Here is a 12,490-nt window from a genome sequence, read left to right as displayed (position 1 = left end):
TCCAAGTAGGCCACACAAATGGAATAGTTGTGGCAAAGACATCCACCCTTGATTTTTTACGGGGCCCACATTTATCATTATGTGAAATCCACTCTAACTGTTAGAGGCCACACTAAAGACCATGTGTGGTACCAAAATATCCGGCCTATATGTGATTCAAATAGGCCTGATCAAAGGAATCATTTTAAATGGTGAGATTTCTTTTTACACTCTTTTCAATTATGTGGTCCACTGGAATCATGGATGGGACTGATTTGTAGACCAAGGTCTAACATGAGGTGACGCACGGGGGAAATTTCACGTTAAGAGTGTCCCATACCTTTTGATCTTTTTTAATAAGAACATTTTAAAAACCATAGTGAAATAATGTCTCTCTCTCTCTCTCTCTCTGAATTAATTAGGCATTAATTAATCAAATTAGTTGGATGGTCCAACTAGTTGTGTGTGAGCGTTACTCTTTTTTATTTCAAAATTTTTAAATTTGAGTAATTATGAGGTCTTAAAAAATATAAAGTCTATATGCTCTTTATGCACTAGGCATGCATCACCATTTGTGTACATTTGTCGATGTGGGGTGCAATTTATGGAGCCCATTGGATTGGATGTCCACACCTGTGGGGCTCACCCATGCAAGGTGGGTGGTGGCACCACATGTCCAGCCCATGTGGTCATGTGGAGCCTTTATCTCGTTTTTCCTTTAATTGTGCAGTAACAAGCTTGGCCACTCAACACGAGTCAATGAGATGGTGGTATAATGAATACTACATTGGATGGATGCCCAATTGTTGTTTTCTCTGCGTACATTGCATGATTTGGGTGGTGATAATGCCAAGAACTTTGTCCAGCTAGATATCACTCATTTTAGGTCAGATTGACCTCAAATTTAATGTGGAAGCTTTATTCAATGTGATTCATCATGTGAATGGTTTCGATCTGATGTGCGATCATCACATTTGTCCATGATTGAATATGAAATGTCGGATCCATTTTGCTTGGATCTCATTCTTAGGATCGAATTGGGTTGAAAGCTTGACAAGTAGCTCAATGGTGATGTGATTAATACATCCAATGGTTCAGATTGAGCAATGGGAGGCTCAATCATGGGTTTTTGACATGTCATCCCTTAATCATGCATATGTCGATGTTCCCACTGTCCTTAAGAGCCTGCATGTTTAATCACATGCATGCTATTTAAGTTGTATCCATGGATTCACAAACATTGGGGTTCCTTCGTTCTATGCATGGATATACAACACAATGCATGAGGGGGGGGGGGGGGGCGGTGGTAACATAGTCTAGACAGATGCCTTGCAATTTGTACATAAGGTTATAGTACATGCTATATAAAATGCAATTGTGGTATGAAAGTGATTCTCTCACTGTGGGTGTTGTATTGATACAACACCCACAGTGATGGTAGCCATTGACACGGAAATAAAATTTATGTATTCTGACCATGCTTGGACACTTGTTGATATACCTAAAACCAATCAATGGTAGATAGATCTACAAGAGAAAGCACAATGTGAAAATAAAGGTGGATACTTATATGGCTAGGCTTGTTACAAAAGGATATGCCCAAAAAAAAAGGAATAGACTACCAAGAACTATTCACACCTATGGCCATGATGAAGTCTATCCACATCTTACTAGCCATTACTACCAATATAGATAATGAGATATGGCAGATGGACGTGAAAACTATAATCCTCAATGATTTCCTAAAGGAAGAGATTTATACGGAGTAACCAAGGATATCGCCAACCTGGACAAGAGTGAAAGGTGCGTAAGCTCTATAGATCAATATATGGCCTCTATTAAGCAAGTTTAACTTGGGATCATAGGTTCAATGACACAGTGTTGTAATAACCTGGATTAATTTTGATTTCTAATCTGCCAAATTGTGATCGTTGATTGATGTACCAAATCTCTATCCAACGATGATTCTTGATTTGCATGTTAAACTTGTCCAATTATAACCATTAAAAAGAACATATTATCTACTCACAAATATTAACAGTTGGATCATGCACAAGGACCACTCAAAGTTGTCCAGTGATCATGTGAACGATTTATGTAAAACCTTCTATTGAACTATGTGTACAACCAATCCATATCCAACTATCCATTCATCCAATCATCTAAACCATTTATGCATTTATCTAACCATCCATCTAATTCATCCATTCACTTAATAGTGCATCCATCCATCCACCCATGTATACACCTCATGCATGCATACACCATATGTATGCGCGCACACACACATTACATGGTGCACGCATGGCTCAAACATGCACCGCACACGTGTAGTGCATGTGCATGCACTGCTTCTAAAAGGCGAGAGATAGGGATCCGATTTCTCTAAAGAGAGGGGGTGCATGTTCATAAAGAGGGCAACAAGAGACATACATAAGGCGGTGGATCATCCTTATATGTAGGAAGGTCACGAAGAGAGAGAGAGAGAGAGAGAGAGAGAGAGAGAGAGAGATTTTAAAAAGAGAGTTTTCTTTAACTGAGTACATTCACACAAGCTTTTATATTTTTATTTAATTATCATACTCCTTATAGTACATTTTAGAGTTGAATTTTTATTAAATCTTTCTTGAGTAATTTTTTAACTTAAATTTAAGAAAAATCAAGATTCTAGGATTTATTATGTGAAATTAAGAATTGCAATTCTAAAAATCAATTTTCTACAATTCAAAGAATTACTGTATAATTTTCTGAAATTATAGAACCTCTGTATAATTTTTTTAGAATTTAGCACCAAATGTTTAGAAATTCCAGGGCCCTTTTGCATAACAGGGTTTTTGCAGTATTTTGTAAATTTTGTGAATTCTAGAGTTTTACATGTGTTTTTTTTAGATTTACATATTTGATTCATTATGTTGCATATTTACTGTCTACATGGAACTTTAATCATGTGCAGATTGTTTATGATGATTATAAAGTTTTAAACTTTTAGTTTGATGATTTATGTACATTATATGTATTATGGATTTGATCGAAGAAGTGCAATTATGTGATGTTTTGAAAATATTTGATCCATGTATTCTTGAAATCAAGCATCATTGGAATTATATTCGAAATATCAAAAAATAAGTAGGGCGATCAAGTCCCCTAGGTTGAAAGTTCCTAAAGCATAAATAGGTGAGCGATCAAGACCTTTGGGTTGAGATTCCCGTAAGCTCAATTGGTACCTTTTGGAACATCTACTATGAATCTAGGTGAGTAAGCATATTTAGATTGTAAAAGACTATTGCCAAGTAAGGTAGTAATCTGACTAGCTAATGTACAAATGAGTCCTTCATTGCAAGGTTAGGTGGTGAACATTTCAGAATTGCAAAAGACAACAATGTGGATGCATATTTTGTTTGGTGAGAGTGTTGGCCAACTAGTATAAACTTGCCCTAGTGTTTAAAAGTTTGAACCACATTGATTATTGTGCACTATTGTATATCTTGTTATCATTTACACTTTATTCCATACACATTAGTATTGATATCTTGTTTATTTAGTCTTTACTTTTCAAGATTGCATATTGTTTTACTTTTGAATAAATACGTTTTATCCACATTAATCATCTTTATTTTTTAAAACTTATGGCGAGATTTATACTCATTAGGCTTTGCAGCTTACCCTTTTGAGATTTTAAATTTCAAGAATATGATCGCCAGAAGGTGCAAGAAGAGGGAATGAATAGTTATTTTATTTATATTTAGATCTTTATAAAGTTTCTTTTACGCTTTCTAAATTCGTTATAATAAATATTTAGTAAGAGGTTAAATTATGTTGGTGATTTGATGTGTTAAGACATAAATATGGTGATGATTTTTATAGTTGGGATGTAAATGTTTTATTTAATTGATATGTATTTGTGTAGTTTTGAGATGATTATATTTTATGAAGGGGAATCATTTGATGATGTAAGTATAAATTATGGAATATAAACATACAACATATAGGTCATGCCCTTAGGTAATGTTGCATCCCGAACTTAGCAAATGGGCTCTTCAACTTTCCAAACTCCGAATTCGGTGCCGAAAATGTTTTTTTTTTTTTTTTTTTTTTTTTTTTTTTTTTTAAATTTTCTTTCTTTTGAATGGTATGTAAGCATAACATGACGCAATATAAATATAAAACATCTGTAGAGTCTTTTTTACTTCTAACGACAAATGTTTTCTACACGTCATCTGTAGAATCTTTCACTAAATATATTATTCTTCTTATATTCCCAATAAATTACAAAAAATATTTGACTCTCTTATAATGTCAACAAAAGAAACTGCACCCACTTGTCTTTACTAACAACCTCTCCTTAAAACTTTTAAGAGAATATAATGAGATGAATTGTTTTGAAAACTCTAGGTATTTATATCAAGTGGTATAACACTGCTAGTTAGAGTATAGCATAAGTAATCATATCTCATGATAAATAAGTAGTATTTATAACTAACAGATTAGTAAGGATAACCATATATAACACATGCCACTGCATAGAAGCGGATGGAATGCAAAGATGCTTGTAAATGCGTATATGTACACGGCGCACTGCCTCTTTGAAATACTCTAAATAAATCAATGACAACCCCACATTCCTCTTGATAAGGTCGGGGGGTGGGCACAATTCACCGTTCCCCTACGGTAGGTTCACCATACTCTCTTCCCTACTCCTAGCACATATGCACATAAAGATAGAAGGCTTCGCAATTGCCAATTGAGATAATTGTTGGATGTCGTACCCTAGGGACCCAATAGCCTTCATAAGGTACGAAATTGAGACTTCTTCATGTAAGAACTCTATTTAGTGGCCCTCACTGATCAACGGTCTGGATTGTAATACAGTTGGACTGGATGATTGAGTAGACCAGTGGGCACCACTTCATGTGATGCACTGCGCAGTCTATCTGCGCAGCTCTGCGTACTAGGGCTAGAATGCTATAGCTGTCTTACGTAGACAGCAATTTGAGTTGCACTAAGATGCTACAATGTGGAGCGTGGGAGAGAGAGTTGTGATGGGTTTCAAACTCTCTCTCCACAGATTCTATAAAAGAGAGCTGGGTCCCCGATCCTACACCACACAGAAATTCGAGTCCCATCTTTTGAATTGTAGAAAGGGTATGAAGGAGAGGAAGATCCTAAGCTCTACAGGTATTCTGGTATTCTTATCCGGCTTCCATGGTGGCGTCTCAGCTAGGTAAGCTATCTAACCCCTGATCGCCATGTCCCATGCATAGACAGATCCGTGGCCTATTCTACATATAGATTAGATTCCACATTTGGTATCAGAGCAATCTGTGCATAGGTATGGATGATCGCATCCAGCTATTCAGATCAAATCAGGGATTTTGAATTCCTGAAATAGATCTGCATCAGGGATTTTCGAATTCTTGAAACAGTTGTAGTTAGGGATTATTTTAATCCTAAATATTAATTAGGGATTTGAATTCGATAAACCCTAAATACAGTCATACCGATTAGAGATTTCGGATTCAGAATCCCTAAATCGCCTACAAAGGATTTCAGATCTGAAACCCTAAATCCAGAAAATTAGGGATTTTCGAATCTGAATCCCCAAATTCGTTAATTAGGGGAATTCCAGATTAGCCTCGAATCCAGACAACGAATTAGGGATTTCGATCCCTAATTCAAAGTATTAGGCATGCATATTTCGAAACCCTAAAATCAGGAAAATAAGGATTGTGATTCCCAAATTGGAATTAGGTATTTCGTACCTTACCTTCATCATCGGTAATAATGGACATGGATTCACTGTCCATCTTCGACAGCATCCTCAGCCACTCGCCTACCGCGCTTCTCCTCCGTTGCAGCCATGGATTCTGACCATACTTCCATGGATGTCCAGGGTTTCTGAATCGTGTAGGAGGTCGCGGCGGCGATCTTCCTTCTTGGCAGCGGTGGCTCCTGTCGTAGAAGGGGCAGCTTCATACCAGTTGCTTTCAGACGCCGCTTGCACTAAGTCGAAAACGACCTGTTTTTCTTTTTGCTGCAAGTATGAGGTCGAGATTGACCTTATATGGAATCGGGTCTTTGGACCCGATTACACATATTTGGGTCCGACTCCTATACCTGCAAATGGGATGTATTCCCATTCTCTCATGGGCTTATCACTGGTAATGGGCCCAATATAATGTTTTGATGGTGGGCCCTGAGTTTAATCTGGTCCATTAAAATTCCTAAATATTGACCATCAAATATCATTTCACGTTCATAATCTGGACTGACTTATGGACATATTATATGTCTAATTCGCTTGGTAGATGATATACGTGAACTTTCATCTAACAATTATTAAGCGTTTAAACTAATCTATCCATCTTGTGGACACCTATGCATGGACCTAACCATCCAATTGTAAAGTTCCATACTATTTGTCTATCATGTGGATATTAGGAACTGGATTAGTCATGCTCATTGAACACTTTCAGATCGTATAGAGTACTGGTGCGGCCCTATTATTGGCCCATCACCCATCTTTGAGTGTTGATATGGACGTTGGAATATAAGGTGTGAAACCTATTTATATATTTCACTTTAATGAATTCCAAAAGGTCAGTATCAACTAACTTATGGACTGCATCGGACTAATTAAGAAATAATCCATAGAGAGGCAGGATTATAATAGCAATCCTAAAGTCTGTATTTGTAGTTTTGGATTCGGTCGTGTTAGCCACTATAGTGACCTCAATCGATGAAAATTTTACAAATATAGACTTATAACATTAGGATAAAGATGATTGCATACAGTTGCATTTGCATTTTCATGCGTATGGTAACGAAAACGCAGACGATTACCATATGGCGGACACGTGAACGGGTGAAGTAAATGGTGCTAGTAATGTAAGGCTGAAAGACTCATCTCACCCACAGGTGTTGAGTGTCTCAGATTTACATGATTGACATCACTTAGCTTCATGTTCAGGAGGATCACTAATATGTTGTCATTACCGCCCACAGGAGGAATGATGATGATGTAACAGATTCTCACCAGGATGAGATGGTTGGGCCTATCATCATCCTCGATGATTCAGTTGATGCCTCCCTTAGCAACTGAATTGATTAATTTTGCCTGATATTTGTTTACATTCACTAAATTGCTTTGTGAAATTCTGAACTCATGTGAGTATAAATGCATCTCTTGTATTTCAGTTTCAATTCCAACTAACCAGAATCAAGTCCTTGCCCTTAATGGATCTAATTATGCTCAATGGAAGAACGCCATTGAAGTTGTACTTGGCTGTCTTCAATTAGATCTTGCCCTAATAACACCAGAACCGCCAAAGCCATCTGATAATGCCACTGAAGCTGAATATAATCGATGGGTTGCATGGTTTAGATCAAATGATACATGCCTGAAAGTCATTAAGTATTCAATTTCTGAATCGATGAAGGATGCCATGCCTGAAACAGATAAGGCTAAAGTTTTCCTGATTGAAATGGGAAAACGATTCAAGAAATTTGATAAATCTGAAGTGGGCATTCTTTTGAATAAATTGACTTGCTCGTCCTACGATGGAAAATGCAACATCCGTAAATACATTGTAGAGCAGATCGAAGTTGTTTCTAAGATCCGTGCTCTAGGGCTTGTACTCACTGATGATCAACTGGTTCATTTGATCATGAACAACCTACCTCCACAATTCGGCACGTTCCTGGTAAACTATAATACTCTGAAGGACATGTGGACATTGGATGAACTCATCACTCAGTGTGTCCAAGAAGAAGACAGGATCAGACAGATGATAAAAGTTCAAAATGTTAATATGGTGACTTGAAGACAAGGGCATGGGCAAGGGAATAAAGGTAAAAGGAAGAGGAAATAAGGTTCTAATAATGGGTTCTCTGGTCCTCGATCTGGAAACCATGAGAATCAATTTGGAAATGGATCTAAACGCAAACGGGTTAAAGGCAAATCGTGCTTCTTTTACAAAAAGACGGGTCATCTAAAGAAAGACTGCGAAGGTTTTAAAGATTGACTCATAAAGAAAAGTAATCATTCTGTTCTTGTCTATTTTGAATCTAATTTGACTGATGTGTCAACAGATTCCTGGTGGATAGATTCAGGAACTATTATTCACATATGCACTTCTATACAGGAATTACTACAGGCCAGGCCACCAACTGATGCAGAGCGCTCAGTATACATAGGCAATGGTGTCAAAGTTGACGTGGAGGCAATAAGAGTCTATAGGTTTAAGTTGAAGTCTGGTCAATTTTTGAATTTAGCAAATACATTCTGTGTGCCGTCTATAAGGCGTAATTTAGTTTCAATTTCCTGTTTGGATAAGTTGAGATATTCGTTCCACTTTGGAAATAAAAATTTTAGTATTTACTTTAAGTCGATTAAAGTTGGAACCGACTCTTTAGTAAACAACTTATATCATTTAGACTTGATTGCCTCTCACGTCTATAATATTAATACCTTGCATGGAAATATAGTGGGATCCAAGCGAAGACTAGACTATGAGAATTCCTCCATGTTGTGGCACAGGCGGCTATGCCATATATCTCGTGAGAGATTAGACAGACTTGTACGAGAAGAAATTTTACATTGATTGTATAAAGTATGCATTGATTGTATAAAAGGAAAACAGACTAGAACGAGAAAGAAAGGTGTAACCAGGAGTGTAGATCTATTAGAGGTTATATATACAGATATCTGTGGACCATTCCCTACAGCCTCATGGAGTGGCCACAAATATTTTATTACCTTTATAGATGACTACTCTCGCTTTGGGTACCTATACCTTATCAGTGAGAAATCAGATGCCCTGGATGCTTTTAAAATCTTTAAGGCTGAGGTTGAAAATCAACTCGATAAGAGAATTAAAGTTGTCAGATCTGACCGTGGTGGTGAATACTATGGCAGATATGACGAATCAGGACGCAATCCAGGGCCATTCGCTAAATACCTGCAGGATTGTGGCATTGTTGCTCAGTACACTATGCCTGGTACTCCAAAGCAGAATGGAGTTGCTGAGAGATGTAATCGCACCCTTATGGATATGGTGCGAAGTATGGTCAACAATTCAACATTGCCAGAATCTCCGTGGGGTGATGCGATCAAAACCGCAGTTCATATATTAAACAGGGTTCTCAGCAAAGCAGTAAGCAAAGCTCCTTTTGAGTTGTGGAATGGGAGAAAACCAAGTCTCTGATATCTACATGTCTGAGGTTGTTCTGCTGAGGCCAAAATTTATAACCCGCATGAAAAGAAGCTTGATTCTAGAACCATAAGTTGTTTCTTCATTGGATACCCAGAAAGATCAAAAGGTTATCGATTCTACTGTCCTTCTCACTCCATCAGGATTGTTGAAACTGGGAATGCCAGATTCATTGAGGACACTGAAAACAGTGGGAGCACGAACATAAGAAATTTTATATTTGAGGAACAAATGACTGTGACTCCTGTCATAGTCAATCCAGATCATGTGGACATTAATGATGCAGTCGATTTTGCAGTCACTACAGAGCACCACGTAAAACCTCATATATAAACCACTGATGAGGAAAATTAAGATCAGACCCAACAAGCTGAACCATTAAGAAGATCTGAAAGAGAGAGAAGGCCTGTAAATTGAGACGATTACATCGTATACTTACAGGAACACGACTTTAACATAGGGGTGGAAAAGGATCTTGAATCCTTTAAACAAGTTAAACAAAGTGCTGATCCTTCTCATTGGTTTAATGCCATGAAAGATGAGTTGAAATCCATGCAGGACAATAAAGTATGAGATCTTGTAGAGTTACCCACTGGAATAAGGCCGATTGGTTGTAAATGGATATTTAAAACCAAACGGGACTCCAAAGGTAATGTCGAATGATATAAAGCTAGACTTGTTGCCAAGGTTTTAACCAATGTGAGGGCATTGACTTTAAGGAGACTTTCTCACTAGTATCAAAGAAAGACTCATTCAGGATCATAATGGCTCTTGTAGCTCATATGGATTTAGAGTTACATTAGATGGATGTAAAGACTGCATTTCTCAATGGAGATCTGAATGAGAATGTGTACATGTAGCAGCCCGAAGGTTTTGTAGCTACTGGCTCAGAACATTTGGTTTGCAAACTTAAGAAGTCCATCTATGGGTTGAAATAGGCATCGCGACAGTGGTACCTTAAGTTTCATGAAGTAATTTCTTCATATGGCTTTGTAGAAAACACTACAGATGAATGTATTTACATTAAAACTAGTGGGAGTAAGTTCGTTATGATGATTTTGTATGTTGATGACATTCTGTTAGCAAGCAGTGATACCAAGATGTTGAGCGACACCAAGAAATTCTTATCTCCAAAGTTTGAAATGAAAGACCTTGGTGAAGCTTCTTATGTCATCGGCATTGAGATTCGTCGTGACAGAACACTTGGACTGTTCAGCTTGTCACAGAGGGCCTATATTACTAGGGTACTCGAAAGGTATGGCATGCAAAATTGTGCTTCAGAAAAGTCGCCCATTGTGAAGGGCGACATATTTGGTTTATTTCAGTGTCCAAAGAATGATTTAGAAAAGAATCGAATGAAAGAATTTCCGCATGCACCAGTAGTAGGGAGCATCATGTATGCTCAAGTCTGTACGTGATCGGACATTGCCTTTGTCACTGGAATGTTGAAAAGATATCTATCTAATCCAGGAATGCAACATTGGATAGCTGCAAAGAAAGTATTACGGTATCTTCAGAGAACGAAAGACTTCGGACTCACATACAGAAGGTCTGATCAGTTGGAGTTGATCGGATATTCAGATGCAGACTTCACAGGCTGCGTTGATACTAAGAAGTCTACTTCAGGATACATCTTCATGATGGTGGGAGGAGCTGTATCGTGGAAAAGCGTGAAATAATCTACCATAGCCTCATCCACTATGGAAGCTGAATTTATTGCCTGCCATGAGGCATCTAATCAGGCACTATGGTTACAGAGTTTCTTCTCAGGTTTGTGGGTACTGGAGCATATCCCGAAACCATTGAGAATATTTTGTGATAATTCGGCTGCTATTTCCTTCTCTAGTAACAACAAGCATTTGTCAAGGTCAAGGCATATCGACATCAAGTATCTTGTTGTAAAGGAAATGGTTCAGAATCATCAAGTGTCCGTGGAATTCATCGGCACTAAGTAGATGATTGCAGATCCGCTCACTAAAGGGCTCCCTATCACGCCATTTAAGGAGCATGTAAAATCCATTGGAGTCATTAATCCCACAGATGTTTTCAGTTAGTGGGAGTTCAGCGTACTTTGATTTTCACAGACACTTAGAGATCTCATTTTATATAGTTTGTTTGGATGATTTTGATATAAAGATTTATTTCTACTTCTCTATATATATGCGTAAATTTTGAGTAAGTAGAACTACAGTCGTGTTTCGTTGGAGACATTAAAAGCTTCAGGACCTCTTAAGGATAGACCCATATTGTCACACTAAAATGTGTAATCCTTATACCATATTTCCTAGTTCGTGATCTATGTCGTTAAGATTGAAAGTATTTGTGATCGCGCTTAGACTCGCTTCGCCTAAATTAAATGTTGTGATGACTACCGCGTTTCGATACTAACTGTTTTGATGAACCAGATTGAATAGCATTACTCATACTGTCCAACTGTTTTTTATTAGTTAACCATTTAGATATTTTCTTAAAAGATCAAATAATTCTATATGACTATCACTAACGTTGCTCAATGAGGCCCAAGTGGGAGAATGTAAGAACTCTATTTAGTGGCCCTCACTGATCAACGGTCTGGATTGTAATACAGTTGGACTGGATGATTGAGTAGACCAGTGGGCCCCACTTCATGTGATGCGCTGCGCAGTCTATCTGCGCAGCTCTACGTACTAGGGCTAGAATGCTATAGTTGTTTTACGCAGACAGCAATTTGAGTTGCACTAGGATGCTACAATGTGGAGCGTGGGAGAGAGAGTTGTGATGGGTTTCAAACTCTCTCTCCACAGATTCTATAAAAGAGAGCTGGGTCCCTGATCCTACACCACAGCAGAAATTCGAGTCCCATCTTTTGAATTGTAGAAAGGGTGTGAAGGAGAGGAAGATCCTAAGCTCTACAGGTATTCTGGTATTCTTATCCGGCTTCCATGGCGGCATCTCAGCTAGGTAAGCTATCCGACCCCTGATCGCCATGTCCCATGCACAGACAGATCCGTGGCCTATTCCGCATATAAATTAGATTCCACACTTCATAGAGAAGAAGATTACTCTTGCATCCCTCAAGGTATTTATATGGTTCCCAATCTAAATTGGACCATTCAACAAGTTTGGTTAGACCAACACGAGGGTCGTCACTAAATATCTACACTATTCTTGAGTCTCGTTACCATATTGAGGGAATACAATGGGCTGCCTGGCAATACCTTAGGTCCCGTCACCTCATTGCGTAGATGGGCCGCTCGGCAATACACATCACAAAACCTCAGGTCTCGTCACCTAATCCCGTATATGGGCCACTCTGCAACAAT

Source organism: Magnolia sinica, chromosome 14, assembly GCF_029962835.1.
Source record: "Magnolia sinica isolate HGM2019 chromosome 14, MsV1, whole genome shotgun sequence".
In the NCBI taxonomy this organism is placed as follows: Eukaryota; Viridiplantae; Streptophyta; class Magnoliopsida; order Magnoliales; family Magnoliaceae; genus Magnolia; species Magnolia sinica.
This window is presented reverse-complemented; position numbering follows the sequence as displayed.